Source organism: Ranitomeya imitator, chromosome 5 (assembly GCF_032444005.1).
Source record: "Ranitomeya imitator isolate aRanImi1 chromosome 5, aRanImi1.pri, whole genome shotgun sequence".
In the NCBI taxonomy this organism is placed as follows: Eukaryota; Metazoa; Chordata; class Amphibia; order Anura; family Dendrobatidae; genus Ranitomeya; species Ranitomeya imitator.
The window spans coordinates 529,067,129-529,072,662 of NC_091286.1; the positions used below are offsets into that span (position 1 = coordinate 529,067,129).

General features: G+C 38.7%; 1 protein-coding gene across 1 annotated transcript in view; it reads right to left on the reverse strand.

Annotated features, from left to right (window-relative positions):
- Positions 1–5,534, reverse strand: part of SLC9A9 (solute carrier family 9 member A9) — a 1,444,260-nt gene that overhangs the window by 858,004 nt on the left and 580,722 nt on the right. The window lies entirely within an intron of this gene.

Below are 5,534 nucleotides of genomic sequence, written 5' to 3' on the forward strand. Positions count from 1 at the left end.
ACAAAATGAGCAATTGTAAGTACACAGTGCTATATAATATGATGATTGCAATACGTTGAGAGGATAAAAATGTTGATGGCAGTGCTTTAAGAACCTGAGCATCTTTATGGCAGCTCTGTTATGGCTTCACGTCATACTACTTTTGAGTGCACAGTTGTATATTTGGCTTTTTTTTAGATTCTGAATAACCAGTTTCTGAACCATAATTGAGAATATTTTTCTCGTTTTTTTTGTGATGTTGTACTGGATTCCGATAATACGCTGTCTCACAATCAAATTTTTCTGTATGCTTCTTACAATAAAACATATTTTTTCAATGTATGTAAATAAATTATTTTCTTAAACCTTGTTAAAATAAATCTAATTGACTGAGCTTAAAGTAATAATTAAAAAGTTTACATCTAGGCAAAAAGTACATTTTTAAAAGAATATTTAAGAGTTTTATAGGATGATAATAATAATAAAAAAAGCTTTATTTTGATTAATTACAGCCAAGACTAATCTGTGTTTGTTGCTAAGAGAAATGTATTTTGGCAGATGTTGTATGGGCAGATGGCTAATTACAACGCCGCAATAAATTGAGAATGACGTCAAGTCTTTAGCTTTTAAAAGCCTTCGCGAGCACAAGGAAAAGCTTGAAATTTGATATAAACATTTTAATTACTGCAACTTCATTATCACATTAGCAATGGGTTGTTTTCTATGAATTCTACTAGAAATAGGTTTTCTCTCAGAAATTATGAATGCAGTACGTTTTTAGTTTTAATAAATGTCATACACGCCTCTCCATTGCTAAGCCGTGGGCTTGATGTCATCGGACAATACAAATGTGACATCAACCCCACAAATATGAACCCCACTTCCAAGTGGGAAGAGCCGAGCATAGCACCAGAATTGGTGCATCTAATAGATGAGCCTTTTCTGGGTGGCTGCGGGTTGCTATTTTTAGGCTGGGGGGCAATATCCCTGGTCTCTTACCAGATTGAGAATACCAGCCGCCAGCTGTTTGCTTTTTTTTTTGCTATTTTTTTAATAGTTTAATAAAAACAGCTTTGGGACCCCTCTATTCTTGATAACCAGCCTTGCTAACACTGAAAAAGCAGGTTGCAGCTCCCAGCTGTGAGTTTTGCCTGGCTGGCTACCAAAAGTACAGGGAAACCGCTGATTTATTTATTTATAGAGCAGGCGGCGGGTGATGAATACTCTCATAAGCCAGCGCCAGCTCTCACTGTTATTAGCGGCGGCAGGTGTAGGCTGATGGGAGTAATAGTCCCATCAGCCTCCACTTGCTGTCACTGTTATCAGTTGAATATTATTCTTATCATTCTCCTCTGCTTGCTCTGATCTCCGGTAGAGCAGGGGAGAATAATGAGAGCGGTTGTCAACACCTGGCACCGGGGAACAGCACTACCTGTTCCACTGCCTCTCAGGTGCCAGTACTTATGGTACTGATGCGGCACATGGTTGCCACATGTGTGCTTCAAGTATTACACACATGAACACATACATCTGGTACTGGCTTTTCCGGAAATATCAGAAAATGTGAAACCGGCCTTATTTATAGTTTTAATCAAGAGCCAAAAAAGCAGTCCATGTAAGACCAATGAGAATCAACTCAGTAAAACCCAACCTTAATTTATATGCAGAGACCCATTAAGGCTATGTGCACACGTTGCGGATTAGCCTTAGGAATTTCTGGTGCGGATTCTGCCTCTCCTGGCAGAAAACAGCTGCGGATTTGTCACATTTTTTTGTGCGAATCCGCAGCGTTTTTTGCTGCGGTTTTTTGTGGATTTGCTGTGTTTTTTACCCCTGCGGATTTCTATAATGGAATGGGTACAAAAACGCTGCAGATCCGCAAAAAAGAAGTGACATGCTACTTCTTTTAAACCGCAGCGTTTCCGCAGCAGATTTTCCGCACCGTGTGCAGAGCTTTTTTTTTTCTCATTGATTTACATTGTACTGTAAATCAATTGCGGATCTGCAGCGTTTCTGCACCGCAAAAAATGCTGCGGATCTGCAGAGAATTTGCAACGTGTGCACATAGCCTAAAAGGGAACCTGATAGTAGATTTGTGCTACCCAAACCAGGGGAATCATGAATCAGACACTGGCTATGTTATTGCAGACCTCTACACTTTACTCTGAAATGTGGGAGCATTTTAGATAAAACAAACTTTGAAAAGCTGGCCATGACCTATGTGTCAAAGTCTCTCTGTATGTGTGTGTATAGGGAGAGACTAGTCAGCCTAAGGATGTATTCACACATCCATGGAAAATGTCAATATGCTGTCTTTTTTTAATGGACAGCACCGAAACTCCTTGAGTTATGGCAGATTCTGGAGCTCCAAATCGGATCACAATAGGACATGACCTGAGTCTCACTGATCTCATTCTTGGATTTTAATGGATGTCTAAATATATCCATTGTAATCAAAAAGTATGTGTGATTACCGCTAAAAAAATTGGAGAGCAAATGGACTTTTTACATGAATATATGAATGCTGCATTAGAAAGTGATGCAGGGTGAAGCCGCTGTGGACTGTCCTTGTCGTCCGAGACTCATAGACCCCATCTGGCTGCTTTGTTGGGAGTACCAGGAGTCAGACTCCCACCAATCTAATATTGATAATCTATCCTAAGGATAAGTCATTAACATGGAGAACTACTTCACACTATTCTACAACACAAATACATTCCAAGCTCATTATGAATGTAGCAATTAGAAATAAGTGGATCGTACTGCAGAAGACTGCGTTTCAATACTTTCACGCGCATTCAATTAGCGGTTCACAAAAGAAAATAATAACTTGCCGGTCACCATTTCCCACAATGCTGAAGCATCAGAGAGCAGACTAATGTATTTTTTTGTGTGGTTGTGAGGGCTTCCCCATAATGCCCTACATCTATGCAATTTTATGGATTTTCATATCTTGTATAGTGGTGGTCAGCGCCTGGGCCATCATAGATCAGAGGTTCCCAGTGGACAACAGTTTGAATAGCAGAGGCATTTTCCATCTCTAGTGTCACTAGGTAAGGCTACTTTCACACATCAGGTTTTTGCTGTCATGCCGATTCCGACGTCGCGCCGCAGCGACAGATCCAGCGTAAATTGTGAAAAACTGATGAAATGGATTCGTTTTTTTCGCTGGATCTGACTAGTGGAACCGGCAAAAAAATGGATCTGTTTCATCAGTTTTTCATCCATTTCGTACGTTTTCTATCCGTTTTTTGGCAGATCCGGTTTTTAAAAATGCCCATGGGAGGCTCCCAAACATGATTGGCTACTGAAAACTATATATATATATATATATATATATATATATATATATATATATATATATATATATATATATATATATATACACACACACACACACACACACACACACACACACACACACACACACACACACACACACACACACACACACACACACACACACATATATATATATACACACACACATATATATATATATATATATATATATATATATACACACACACACATATATATATATATATATATATATATATATATATATATATATATACACACACACACACATATATATATATATATATATATATATATATATATATATATATATATATATATACACAGTGTTGCTACAGCCCATCTGTGACAGGTTGTAGAGGAGCAAGTGATGTAGATGGAGGGCGTGATGGTGAACATTCTGAAGATTAATGTGGATTTCACTGTGGAGGCGAATAGTTTGAAAGCGATTGTTATGGAGAAGGAGCGAGAGAGAAAGCGCATTATGCGTCTGTGCCGACAACATTTGTGGATCCATCCCATCACTGCACAGACAATGACACGTGAGGTGTATTCTACACTGTACATGGAGCTACGTGGAAACCCTGAGAAGTTTTTCTCATATGTGCGGATGAAATCCGAGAACTTTGATCTATTGGTGGAATGAATTGGACACCTCATCCAAAGAAGTGACACATATTGCCGCTTCTCAGTTTCACCAGCGGAACGTCTGATGGTGACTCTTCGGTAAGCAATTTTTATTATATCTCCTCCTGTTAAAGCACACTTATAACTGTAATTTTGTTGCTGGTAGTTTTTAAGAATTATTTTTATTGTACCTCCTAATGTTATTGCTGGTATTTTGTACTCATTTATCCTTTTTTTCACAGATTCCTTGCAACTGGAGAATTCCTTTCGTCACTCTACTTCCAGTTCAGACTTGGGATTTCCACCATATCCCGAATTGTGAAGCTTGCCTGCCGTGCATTGTGGGACTCTGTACATGGCGCGTTTATACCACATCCCACAATGGAGAGTTGCCTGGAAATAGCGGAAAAGTTTCAACAAATCTGTTCGTTTCCCAATTGCTTGGGTGCAGTGGAAGGGAAACATATCCGCATTGTGAAGCCTGCTGGATCTGGATCAGAATATTTTAACTATAAAAAATATTTCTCCATTGTGCTCATGGCCATTGCTGATGTTGAATACAAATTTAAAGCAGTGGATATAGGGGCATATGGCCGGTCCAATGATTCACAAGTTTTCAAATTGTCTGTAATGGGGCGTCATCTCTATGGAAACACCTTCCAATTTCCCCCCCCCCCCCCCCCAAGACCGCTGCCTGACACCTCTGGGCCACCAATGCCATTTGTTTGTGTTTGGGATGAAGCCTTCCAACTATCGGAACACCTGCTAAAACCATTCTCCAGTAGTGGATTGACGCAAACTAAAAGAATTTTTAATTACCGCCTCACACAAGCACGGAGAATGGTACAGTGCACTTTTGGGATTCTGAGAACCAAATGGCGAGTTCTATTGACTGCTATCAACCTGAAGACTGACACTGCTGACGAGGTGGTGAAAGCTTGTGTGGTCCTGCACAATTTTGTGATATGCAAGGAACATATTTACATTGATGACCACTGTGAAGAAACCACCTTGCATGATTAGCAGAACATTAAGTATAGAAGTTCTGTGTCAGTTTCTAGAATGAGGGACAAATTTGCTGAATACTTTATTTCACCTCAAGGAAGAGTAGACTGGCAGGATGAGAGAGTTTGAAAATTTTCTCTTGGACCTTGTAACCAAAAGTCATTGACCTTCTTCAACCAAAGTATTTCACCTTCTTTACCCAAAGATGTGTAACTGGTTGGGTTTTCCCCAAAGTATTTTACCTTCTTTACCCAAAGTTATGTACCTGGTTGGGTTTTACCCAAAGAATTTTACCTTCTTTACCCAAAGTTGTGTACCCGGTTGGGTTTTCCCACAAAGTATTTTACTTCTTTACCCAAAGTTATGTACCCAGTTGGGTTTTACTCAAAGTATTTTACCTTCTTTAACCACAGTATTTTACCTTGTTTTAACCAACGTATTTAACCTTATAAATAAATGAAAGACAAAATGTTTAATCAATAAACTGTTTTTTTTTTTTACTAACCAATAAACTGTTTTTTTTTTATTAAGGAATAAACAGTTGTTTACTAGCAAAATATTAAACAAAAATAATGTCATAAATTTAAATAATGTGGGGTGGA